Consider the following 12,937-nt stretch of genomic DNA (forward strand, 5'->3'; position numbering starts at 1 on the left):
ATTTATTTTTGAGAGACAGTGGGAATAGGGGAGGGTCAGAGAGAGAGGCAGACACAGAATGTGAAGCAGGCTCCAGGCTCCGAGCTCTCAGCACAGAGGCTGATGCAGGGCTCGAACCCACGAACAGCGAGATCATGACCTGAGCCGAAGCCGGACGCTTAACCGACTGAGCCACCCACGCACTCCAGGCACGGGATTTTAAACAATCAAAGACAGAATAGAGAAGCCTACACACTAATATATCACAGTCCTTGCAAAGGACTGTATTTTATGATAAATCATGGCATATTAATGCACGACAGTCTTTGCAAAGTGTACTTTATGATAAATCATGTCCTATCTTCATCTCTTCATCTTTTTTTCCCCAGCATGAATGAATCCTTCTCTAAAGAGTTCAACAACAGAAGAGTAGGGAAAGCCCAATGGCTTGATTGCAGAGTTTGTGGTTATGGCTGTTTTCTCCCAAGTAATTACAATGCTTTTGTCTTACAAAATCCTGTGTAGTTTTATATAGTTGTACTATTTGGCTTAGGACATTATTGTCTACACGGATATGAAGATGTTCTCCAATGCTTTCCTTTGGAAGTCTGGAGCCTCTGCTTTTCGCACGGATGTTTTGCCCTTCATCTGGAATTTAATGAACTAACGCACCTCGGAGATTTTTCTTCTGCGTGTTTCCGCTTACCGTCCACTGGGGCAATGCTGCGCTTGACCGCATCGCATCCAATGACCTCTTCCCCACAGATCTGGGAAGTGATTCGAATGATGGGTGTTCACAGCTGCGCGAACCTTCCTCTCCAAATGCTTGGCAGCTAGCGATGCTGTGCCGTTCCAGAAAATTCTGTGTGGGCTCAAGTCAATACTGTGTGGGCTCAAGGCTTCCAGAATAGAACTCTTTTCCTCCTAACTGAAGGATCCTTCAGACATAGGAGTTCTACCTTCTTTCTCCCGGTGGAGGCAATGCAGACAGCTGCTCTTTTGGAACTCTAAGTCGGAAATCCCAGCTGTGGGGATGCCGGAGAAGACAACTGCACGACTTTGGGAGCAGAATGACCTTCCCGAGTGCTGCATCCTCTATACCCCTGAACTTAGTATTATTTGAGGAAGATGAAGTGCTGTCTGATTAAGTCACTGATATTGGTATCTTTCACATAAAGCCCAAAGTAAAGTAAAGGTTACAAGAGCAGTTATACTACGCTCTTTATTTTGTGTGTGGACCGTTCTCTGCTGGCTTCTTCATGTGCAAATTTTGGAAGATGAAAATGGGCATATGTCCCTTTCAAAGTGAGACAGACAGCTGTGTAAGTTTTGGCTTCCAGTGCGGAGAAGACGTAACAACTGTCCCTCACTCTTCAAAATTTTGTTGGGGTTTTCTTCACCCTCTGTATTTCTATCTACGTATTTAGGAACAGTTATGTCAAGAATAAGAATTTCAAATCAACTTGGGGGAGTATTGACACTTTCTAAACAGATGTGAAGGTGAATAGAAATATTTTCTTACTGAGTCTACGCATCCCAAATACTGACATATCTCAATGTATTTAGACGCTGTTTGACGTTGTTCCTAAACTTTGTTTTATGTAGAGTTCTTGTTTATTATTTTTTAATTAATTTTTTGAACACTTAAGCATTTTTGAGAGACAGAGCCCGAGTAGGGGAGGGACAGAGAGGAGAATCCGGAGCAGGCGCCAGGCTCCAAGATACCAGCTCAGAGCCTGACGTGGGGCTTGCATCCACGAACAGCTAAATCATGACCTGGGCCAAAGTCAGACGCTTAACCCACTGAGCCACCCAGGCGCCCCTTAAATCACATTTGGTATCTGGTGCTGCTGGTGTAAAGTAATGCTTCTTAACATATATGCAGTGAGCTTTCACTGAGAACACTTTTAAAATAGTTTTATTTTATTTATGCAATATTAATATTTACATATTAATATTAAATATAGAACTTGTATTTATTAATGCTAACATATAGTTTATATTGTTTATTTGTATCTGTGTAAAATGTTAAACTTTGTGCACGTAAGGTCTAGTGCCGCATGGAGAGGTGTTGATTGTCCAGGACCTCTTGATCTGTGTGTTTGTGTGTGTGTGCAATGACTTGTATCTAGGAAATCATTATTGCATTTTGATATTAGGCAAGATGTCTGATTTAAAAACTTTTGTCATTTTGGCGGCAAGGTTTTTGGACAAATGAGCTATTTAGAATGTTACTAATATTTAAATGCATATGGCTTTTGAGTATTTAAAAAATTATCCTTAACTTCATTCATTTATCTTTAGAAGAAACAGTGTATTTAGCCACTAATTTTTTTTTCAGGATTTCACTCAGGATTGAAATTAACAGATTTAGCAAATAACAATACAAGATACCTCACAAGATTTGAATTTCATCTACAACAAATAATATCTTAGTGTAAGTATGGCAGATGCCATAGTCAGGGCATACGTCAACTATAAATGTGTTTTTTGTCTAGCTGAGGTTTAACTTTCATCTGACAAATTTATTCAGGACAAACCAGAGTGTTTGTCTTGATAAATGTTTATGAGTCTGTAAAAGTTGTAAGTAATTGATTTATATTTAGATTAAGGCTTTTCAGTCATTCTGTAAGATCAGAGGAATTCAGATTACAAGAGTTGACAAAACACATATCTTGATATTACTCATTTTTGTCAGTTACATATTTCTGAACAAGGTATGAAATCTCTCATGACTATTGTCCAATTGACAGTTTCTGATTCCATATATGTATATTTTTGCATTGATTTTGATATTGTAAGATAAGATGGGCAAGTTTAGAATTGCTGTGTCTTCCCTTTGAAACATTCTCTTAAACTTTATTTTATTAAAAAAATTTTAATGTCTTTTTTTGAGACACAGAGAGAGAGAGAGAGAGAGAGAGAGAGAGAGAGAGAGTGAAAGCACAAGCAGGGGTGGAGCAGAGAGAGAGGGAGACACAGAATCTGAAGCAGGCTCCAGGCTCTGAGGTGTCAGCACAGAGCCCAGTGTGGGGCTCAAACCCACGAACCTCGAGATCATGACCTGAGCTGAAGTCCGATGCTTCACTGACTGAGCCACCCAGGCGCCCCTGTTAAACTTTGTTTTAAATCCTATTTTCCCTGTGGATCATTCCAATAAGAGCCATCATCTACACATTTAGGGTTCTTTTTATTTTAATATCCCAATAAATGTTTTCTCTTGATCCCAGTCTATCCAACCCCCCTTTCATATTTGTGCTGTTTGAAAATTCCTGAAACTGTCAGAAAAGTAAGCATATATTACACGGTATACAAAGTCTTCATAAGAATGAACAGTTTCTGTGCCTGTGGGTTCTCTGGGTCCCCCTGGGACATTTTTAGTACAAGTATCATGGCCATGCACCAACCCGCTTTGGGGAAGTCTTACCAATATCCACCCGCATGCCTCGTTTGCTTTCTGTCTAGACACTCCTACAGCTTCTGACCACCTTGATTCCCATTTTAGAAACGCCACGCCTTTGGGGAGATGCTGAATTCGTCCAGCCCGAATCAGGAAAATCACACATGGCAGCTCGTCCCCACGGAGGACTTAAGGACAGAGGTTTGTTTGTACAAAACAGAACCACAGAGAAGCCAAAGGGAGGTGTGATGTCTGCCCATCAGAAAGTTGCCATGAACATCAGGTCCCAGAGCCCCCAGGCCCTACACTAGCTCCATCGGTGACCAGCCGGCTTATGTGCCATCAGACACAACTTACGGGGATGACAGCTTGTGAGGGGTCTGGGGAAGGCAGTTTGTGGACCCTCCAGCCCTGGTGACTTTTGAAAGGCTGGTGTGGACAGCGGTGAGGTGCCTGGGTCACCAAAGATCAGCGATTAAACCTCCGTGAGGGACACATGAGCTGTCATCTACACACGGTAAGAAGAAACACGCACGGTCGGGAATCTGGTTCCTTCTACTCCCAGGTGATCGTTTGTTCTCATGCAGAAAATAATCAGTCGCTCTTTCCTGATCAAGACCAGCTCAGGGAAATATCGTTCACTTTCTTGTTCCTACTGGAGTCCAGCTGACACACGATGTTAAATAGTTTCTAGGGTAGAACACGGCGGTCTGAAAAGTCTACACATCACGCTGTGGCCAGCACACGCATGCCTGACTCTGCCACCACGCAGCACGGTTGCAATACCATTGACTCCGTTCTCTGTGCGGTGCCTTTTCTTCCCATGAAATACCCCATAAGTGGAAGTCTGTACTTCCCACTCCCCTTTCACCCAATTTCCCCTCCCCCACCCCCCAATCCTGTGAATCAAAAACTCTTTCTTCTCTTTGTTTATTCATTTGTATTGTTTTTCTACATTCCACATATGAGGAAATCATACGTTATTTGTCTTCCCCATGTGACTTACTTCATTTAGCATAATACGCGCTTGGGTCCATGCATGTGGACACAAAACAAGAGCTCATTCTTTTTTAAGGCTGAGTCATATTCCATTGTACACATTGGCCACATCTTCTTTGTCCGTTCATGCATCGACAGACACATTGCGTCCATATCTTGGCTGTGATAAATGATGCTGCTACAAACATGAGGTGCATGTATGTTTTCAAAGTAGTGTTCGCATTTATTTTTGGGGAAATATTCAGTTTTGTATTCATGCTTGATGAGGAGACTCTGGAAATATTTTCCAAAAATTTCCCATGATCTTTATATATCTCCCGGGTATAAGACAACAGTAATGATTCTGCACCGAAAAGTCACCCATTTCCAAGACACACATTGGTTCAAATGTTCAGCAATGTTTTATGCTGAACCACAGCACAAATTCTTTTTCTGTTTCTTTTTGTCAGTCTCCATATTGTTCTGTTGGTTCTCAGCTTTCTGCATAGGGAAGCTTACAAAGTGTAAAGGCGTATCAAGGACTGATTACGTTCCTCTCTTTGTCCTGGGGAGTAAAATAACACAATCACTGTATGCCAAGATGCATGGACACTTTATCACATAATGAGCCTTGCTCAGAACCGTACAGATGTTTGACCTGTAGTTATGCATGTGAGTTTCATGAGCAACCACCTCTGAATTTCAGAGGTGATTCTGTGCAATACACTTGACCACAATTGAAAACTTTTTAGTAATGCAACCTGCATTTAGTTCTATCTTCATGTTAACACGTTCACAATTTATATTCTGACTAAAAATATTAGAACTGAAGAACCCATTTATATTCCTAATTGGAAAGGTTATTGCGTATTTCAGCACAGATGGAATTGTAATTATTTTTGAAATTATTACAACAACTAATTTTCTCTTCAAAAATGTAATTATTTTTTAAAATCTAAAATAGCGTATTGGATGGAGTCACGGGCATATGGCTTGTACTGTTCCTTGTAAATGACGAATCTGACTTGATGCCCAGCATCTTGGGGTGTTTCTCATACCCATTTATCTTACGTTGATACAAAATTATACTTAGTTTCCAACTTATGTGATTGTGGTATCATCTTATGTTCTTACCATGCACTGTAGCACCAGTTAAAGTCAGCAGATAGAACTAGATCTATTGTATATTATTATGATTGTTACAGACTCTGATATATAATATACATTTTCTTCTTCCCTGATTTCTTTTCCTTTTGGTTATGAGTAAAGTCTGGTGTCTCTTGTTCCATTTTACCCTGTCATTTTAATCATGCAAATTGTTTACAGGTATTTATCATAATAAAAATTAGCATTAGGAGCAATGAGGTAAACTTTAATCCTTCGGAACTGACCATCAGAAACATTCTTTATTCCTGAATTTTCTTCTCTTTCGTGAGAGAAATCTTGCTTTCAACATCAGTGATGGATTTCAGCTTCACCACAAATGTGCCTTCTCCCCAAACTCTCCAGGATCCATCTCTGTTAGAATTTTGTTTGTATTTCTGTTAGTGCAAACACAACTTCATTAAATAGTCCTCACCAAGGTCAAAACATGACGGCCTTATTTCAGGCAAGGCACCCTTCTTCTCCGGTGTATTTCCCGAGCCCTACACTGGCTAGAAGGAACAATTTGTGTAGGGCAGGAAGGAGCAAGAAGGAATTTTTATTATCATCAGGTGGCGTTAGAAACTATCCAAAGGGTGTACCAAAGATAGGATGGGATTGGGAATTTGTTGCATTATCGTAATGAGTTGAGAGGAAAGGTCTGGGACAGGGATGACACTGTCCTTGGTGAAGCTGGGCACGAAAGGTGCCCTTGTCTTGTCCCTACGATCGTTCTCATTAGAAAGTGTTTGTTTTTGGCTACATGACCAGGGTGCATGGTGACCCACCCTTTGAGTTAGCAAATGTACAAGCACCGATTATTATATATCAAAGGAGTTTTTGCTTACATGCGGGGTATAAAGAATCATTCAATAGTCAATTAAACTTGTAAAAATGATACTATGAGTAATAGTTAATTACAAAAAAAACTGGGGGCACTTGGCTGGCTCAGTCAGTAGAGCATGTGAGTCCTGATCTCACAGTCATGAGTTCAAGCCCCACATTGGGCATGGGAGCCTCCTTAAAGAAAATAGCTTTTACTGTTGCATTTGTATTGCATTTTCCTGTCATCCCTGTAGATCTCCTGAGTGTTTTAATGGATCCCAGTGTTTTCTTGTGGAGCTATTATATTGTACAAGTGGTGTTTGTACGATGCAGGTTGAAGATAATTCTATTCTTTGCCTGCACTGAGCACTCATATTTTTAGTTCTCTGCCCCTCCACACTGTCTCCGATAATGAAATTCCTTCCCTCCAGTTACCGAAATCCCAAGAGTAATCTCATTCAGGAAACAAATATCCAGTCTCGTGTCATAGTCAATCAGGAATTTAGTTCATCTTTATATCACGGTGGTCAAAAGCTATAATTGTTAATACGTTTTTTTCAGGGAAGGCGGAACCCACAAAGGCTAACGTGCCTCACCCCACAGCGGCTGTCAGGTGTCCGTGGTCTCTGCCTCCAGTCCCTGACTTGGTGCCAACCTTCTCTCCGTTTATTCTGGCAATCTCTCTTCTCTTTGGCTCACGCTACATTGTTTATTCACTGTAATTCTCTTACTGCAGAAAACTGTCAGAGAGGAAAACGCTCTATCATTCTCCCTTTTACACTTTCCGCTGCACAGAGAATAGTAAACGTTCAAAATGTACTTGAGTGAATTGTGTGGAAAAACAGCTAACAGTGTTCACTAATGAAGGACTAGTGCACACATGTGCACACACACGTACGGAGGATGTGTAAGTACCGGGGGAAGTTTAAATGATAGGAGACTCCTCTAAATGATGCAACTATATTTCAGGGTATAAAGTTATCACCCTACTTGTGAAACTGATTGAAGATAAACAGAGCTAAGTTGGGGGAAAATGAAGAGACTTTCCCCCAATTATTTCAGGTGGAAATGCTAACCTAACATGAGATGGATGACTAGGAAAAGTATGTGTGAGTTCCATTTCACATGCCTGGACCATCAGTATTATAAATAAAAAATGTTGTTGACACCAGTTCTGGTAAGTCCAGTATAGTTTATCCTGTCTACACATAATGTTTCTTAGGTCCCCATGAACAATCCTGCATAAAATCAATTAAAACTCAAATTATTGGCTCAATATTCAAAAGCATCCCACTTCTATAATAATTTACATTCATGATTACAAAATAGCCTCACTGGTAATTAAAGAGAAACAACTGACCTAAATTGTTTTACAGGAAAAAAAAATGCAAGAAACAAGACAAAAATACAAAAAAAAATCTAGAATGATTTATGGTTTTCTGAAACTTTACATTTGAAGCAAATGTATACGTAACTCCAATTTTGCTTGTCTTTTGAAAACAATAAAACAAACCACTTGAAATTACGGGACGGCGTGATTCTACCTGCTTGCTACCCCTTAGACGGTACAAGTGTCGGTTAAATCTAAAGCAGACATTCAGTCTTTTCTGATTTTTCCAGCAACAGTAAATATCTCTTGTTATATGTTTTTCTAGGTGACTGGTTGAATTGACAATTTAAACACCCATCCCGTTCAGGAGGAATAGATTTATAATGTGATCAGTATCGGTGTGTTGCTTGCTAACGCTATATCCATTCACAACGCACATTCATGGGTTTACGAAGGGCGTATCTTATGACTCGTCAGTGGGAGATGCCCTTAAAATAAGCAGGATCGGGGGTTTGCTGTGGCGCTGATGTTCCTTTGTGCAGAATTCACGAGGTCCCTGGCTGATGCACCATGTAAATGAGAGAGGGCTGAGCTTACAAGACATCACACGTTACAAACCACAAATTATGTTCACTTCGGCTTTTAGTTTAAAAAAAAAAAACCAACAACAAAAAACCGGTGTTAACTCATGGCACGGGGTACTTCCCTTTGCAATTATCTCAAAGGAGGTGCCAGATTTCTCCCGACAAAGTCCAATTCTCGGGGAATTTACAGCTGCTCCGTTGACATCCTCTACAGGTCATTAAGCAATCTCATGATATGTGGTTTACCTCCTTCTGATGGCTCTGTTACTCGGATTCTATTAGGGAGACATAGAGAACTGTGTTTAAAAACGCTTAAACACAGTCATCCATATCTGAACCGCAGCGTGCTATTTCTTTGCTTGGGGGTGAATGGATGATCTTTGGGGAACCTCCCGTGGGAGGCGTCAGCGTGATCCTCACGTCCTACGCAAAACCACAGGCTTGGGCTTTCTATGAACAGTTGCCTGTGTCTACAGAACTCAAATATGGAAGAGCAAGAACTCAAATATAAAAGAGCAACATATACACTTTGTGAAACAGATTTTGACACATTAACATGAAACGTAAGCCTGGTAAGTACACTTATTATAGCTTACATAAAACATCTCATAGTGTGGCTACAAGGTGGTGAGTTTTAAAATATTCATGTGATGAACACAATCTCTATTGAAGGATAAAATGGCTTATTTTGGACATGCACGTAAGAGTCCGATGTGTTTCTTTTCCTGGCTTTGAACAAACGTTAGTTTTGAAATTAGTGAAGGTTTCTGTTCTTTACTGATATGGCCAGCTGTATGTCCTAAACAGATAAAATAATGTGTAGGCAATAAAAGGAATAGACGGTTTGAAACCCAGGATTCTAAGGGAGAGTTTAGGAAGGAAGTTAGGATATGCACAAAAGGGTACAGTCCTCAGAATGCGTGTCTTTTGGGCAAGGACAATTATTCGTGTTTTTGTTAGGAGTGTGAAGAAGGAGACAGAGCCATTTAAGAAAAGAGAAAAGCTCAATGCCAATTACACAAACCATTCAGTTCATGAAAAGAATGGTATCACTGAAACAGAAAAAGAGAGACAGACAGAGAACGCAAGATCAGAAATGAAAGAGAAGGAACAACCAACACCACAGAAATGCAGAAGATTGTAGTAAGAGAATACTACAAAATATTACACACCAAAAACTGGACCACCTAGAAAAAATGTGTAACTTCCTGGAAACACAATCTTCCAAAACTGAATCAGAAAGAAATAGAAAATCTGAACAAAACAACTGTTAGTAAAAAAAAAAAAAAAAAAAAAAAAAAAACTGAGTCAGTAATAAAAGAACTCCCAACAAACAAACGTCCTGGACCAGGGGGCTTCACAGGTGAATTCTACCAAACGTTTAAGTAAGAGGTAATACATATTCTCCTCAAACTATTCCAAAAAACAGAAAAGGAAAGAAAGCTTCCAAATATATTCTACAAAACATGACGTTGATACCAAACTCAGATAGACAAAACATAAAAAAAAAAAAAAAACCAAAAAACTATGGGCCAATATTCCCAATGAACCCTGATGCAAAGATCCTGAACAAAATATTAGCAAATCAAATGTATGATACATTTAACAGAATCGTTCACCACAATCAAGGGGGATTTATTCCTGGAACGCAGAAGTGGTTTGATATATGCAAATGAGTCAACGCGGTGCATCACATCAACAAAACAAAGGGTAAAAATCATATGAGCCTCTTAATAGATAAAGAGTAGTTGATAAAGTCTGACTTTGGTTCACGATAAAAACTCTCAACTAAGTAGGTTTAGAGGGAACATACCTCGACATAATAAAGGACAATTATGAAAAACCCATCACCGACATCAACCTCAATGGTGAAAACCAGAAAGCATTTCTCCAAACACCAGGAACAAGGCAAGGATGTCCACTCTCACCACTTTTCTTCCAGGTTCTAGCGGAAGTCCTTGCCGCACCAACCAGACAGGAAAAAAAAAAGAGAGGTGTCCAAAGGAAATAATGGATCAACACCAATTGGACAAGGTCACAAAATATGAAGGCTTAGGAAAAATAAAAGTATTAGAAATATAAAAACACAATGACATAAATGAATTAAAAACCCAAATTTCCAAGAAACACACCCCAAAGTAAAAAATGTACACGGGGCAGAAAATAAATGATATGAATAATAAATATAGAGTTGATAGTATCTATCTATGAATCATCAGCTACATATTTTGAGCAAAATATTTTAATATTGTAAACTTATGAAATAATTTTAGTGTTTGGATTTGTAATCTTAATAAATCTAAGCAAAAGGAAAAGGTGAAGTGCATTATGAGAAATAAAACCAGCATGCTGGGGCACATGGGTGGTTCAGACAATGAAGCGTCTTGACTCTGGCTCAGGTCATGATCTCATGGTTCTTGAGTTCAAGCCCCGCGTCAGGCTCTGCACTGACAGCTCAGAGCCTGGAGCCTGCTTCCGATTCTGTGTCTCCCTTTCTCTCTGCCCCTCCCCCACTCATGCTTTGTCTCTATCTCTCAAAAATAAAATAGAAATAAAACAAACACAGCACGCATATGGATAAGGAAATAAGTAGACTCTCTATGAATCTTTATTTCATATCCCTAGACTATTTGTAAAAAGAAGTTTAGGTCTGTGATCACATTTTTAGTAAAATGCAAATGTGATCAGTTTGCTTATATTTAACAATTTTCTTTTTCCCCCCTTATAGTTTATTGTCAAGTTGGTTTCCATGTAATACCCAGTGCTCTTCCCCACGAGTGCCCTCCTCCATGCCCATCACCCCACCTTCCTTCTCCCTCTCCCCCTTCAGCCCTCAGTTTGTTCTCAGTATTCAAGAGTCGCTCATGATTTGTCTCCCTCCCTCTCCCTAACTCTTTCCCCTTCCCCTCCCCATGGTCCTCTGTTAGCAATTTTCAATTATGAAATTAGAAAATAATCATTGGGGATTGCCAAAATATTAATCGTTCACAAATTAAGACACATTTCCTTAAATAAACTATGAATCAAATTTCTTACATGAAATTTGGCTGAAAGTTGGAAAAAAGATGTGTATCTCATACAATTGCTAAAATATTTGGCTGAATGTGTGCTACGTAGAGATTATGCAGCTGCAAATTTATTAAAGAAAAATACGGAACATTAGCAACAATGTGTTCCCTTTAAGAAATTACAATGGATCACAGAATTAACAAATTGTGGGCAAGTGCTTAAGATAAAATGGGGAAGTGTTAAATAGAAAATAAAAATGTACAAGTGTAAACACTAGCTCTTGGAAAAAAACAGAAAAACAGGCTCTATTTGTAACAGAGATTTAGGGATAAAGAGGGGGTGGGCACAGTGTGAAGCGTTAGGGTTAAGAAGAAAGGATTCTCACAGATAAATGAGTTTTGACTGGAACAGAAGCAGAGAATTATAACTTCCAGTCACCCTGAGAGACATTTGACATGTTATTATAGTGATGCCCTTGCTAAAGGCTCTCAGACAGACAGTATCAAAGACAAATTCTGTATGACCCTTTAAATATTTTTTAATGTTTTTGAATTTATTTTTGGAAGAGAGAAAAAGATACAGTGCGAGCAGGGGAGGGCAGAGAGAGAGAGGGAGACACGGAATCTGAAGCAGGCTCTGAGCTAGCTGTGTGCACAGAGCCCGACACAGGACTCGAACCCACAAAGTGTGAGATCATGACCTGAGCTGAAGTTGGACCCTTAACGGACTGAACCAGCCAGGTGTCCCTGTATGATCTTTTAAATATAAAAAATTAAGCAAACAACAGCAGATGATTTTAATTCCACTTAAAGTTCCCTGACTCACTGAGTTAAATTATTGTAAATTATTACCATACCTGGGAACAATAAAAGACGTAATTACTGACCAATAATTAATTTATATGCATGAATGTATTTTAATAAGCCCCACTCCTTCCACAACATGCTGAGCAAACAATGCATCTTGTCTAAGAAATGAATATCATTGGGAATTAATGGTAGTTCATTTAAATAAACTGTCATATTAACAAAACTCTGGAGGAAAACACCCATACAGTTATAACATTAGAAACTGATGAAGAAATTGATCAAATTTTAGAGAAAACATTAAAACTTTCTGTAAAACTAAAATGAGAAGCTCTGTAGAGACAAAGGCTACAGCAGAATCTGTAATGTAGAGCTGGCCCAGTGTTGTCTCAGGCTCTGTGGGATGATGTGATAGATGAGATGCTGTAAAATTAGAAAAGTAAAAGACAACACTACTTTATTTATAAATGAACATTCAAATACGTGCATGCATATATCTGTGTCTAAACTGATGTGTTAATGACTGAGGAGATGTCTCAAGCGAAAGTTACAAAACAATGGGAAAACACATTTATTTACACTGTCCGTGTACAGACGTTTTGAATGCTTATCTGTCTTCAAAAAGATAGCGGCACTTTCAACAATAGCCAAATCATGGGAAGAGCTTAATGTCCATCACCGGATGAGTGGATCAAGAAGATGTGGTTTATATACACAATGGAGTACTACACGGCAATGAGAAAGAATGAAATCTGGCCATTTGTAGCAAAGTGGATGGACCTCGAGGGTGTCATGCTAAGCGAAATAAGTCAGGCGGAGAAGGACAGATACCATATGTTTGCACTCATAGGTCTAACAGGAGAGACCTAACAGGACCATAGGG

Source organism: Suricata suricatta, chromosome X, assembly GCF_006229205.1.
Source record: "Suricata suricatta isolate VVHF042 chromosome X, meerkat_22Aug2017_6uvM2_HiC, whole genome shotgun sequence".
NCBI classification, from domain to species: domain Eukaryota; kingdom Metazoa; phylum Chordata; class Mammalia; order Carnivora; family Herpestidae; genus Suricata; species Suricata suricatta.